We start from the raw sequence: 355 nt of genomic DNA, 5'->3' as shown, positions 1-355 counted from the left end.
CTGCTGTAGTGGGTGCTGGAGATGCTGCTGCTGCTGCTGAAGAGGAAAGCGGTGTTCACGTGGCGCAGCCTAGCTATTAGCAGCAACAGCAGCAGCAGCGGCAGCAGCAGCAGGAGCAGCAGCAGCAGTATGAGTACGGTGTGTTTGTGCTGCAGCAGCAGGCAGCAGGCTCCTGCAGCAGCTACGAGGGGAGCTGCTGCAGCCTGCATGCGCCTGAGTGTCTGGGTTGGGTGGAGGAGCTGCGTGTACACCGCGTGGAGTTTTTTGGTGGTTTTGAGGGTTTGCTGCTGCCAGCAGCAGAGGTGCATCCGCCTCTATCATCAGCAGCAGCAGCAGCAGCAGCAGCAGCTGCTGC

The sequence above is a fragment of the Eimeria mitis genome, genomic scaffold, assembly GCF_000499745.2.
Source record: "Eimeria mitis Houghton genomic scaffold, Emh_scaff5860, whole genome shotgun sequence".
In the NCBI taxonomy this organism is placed as follows: Eukaryota; Apicomplexa; class Conoidasida; order Eucoccidiorida; family Eimeriidae; genus Eimeria; species Eimeria mitis.
Note: the sequence above shows the minus strand (reverse complement) of the source record.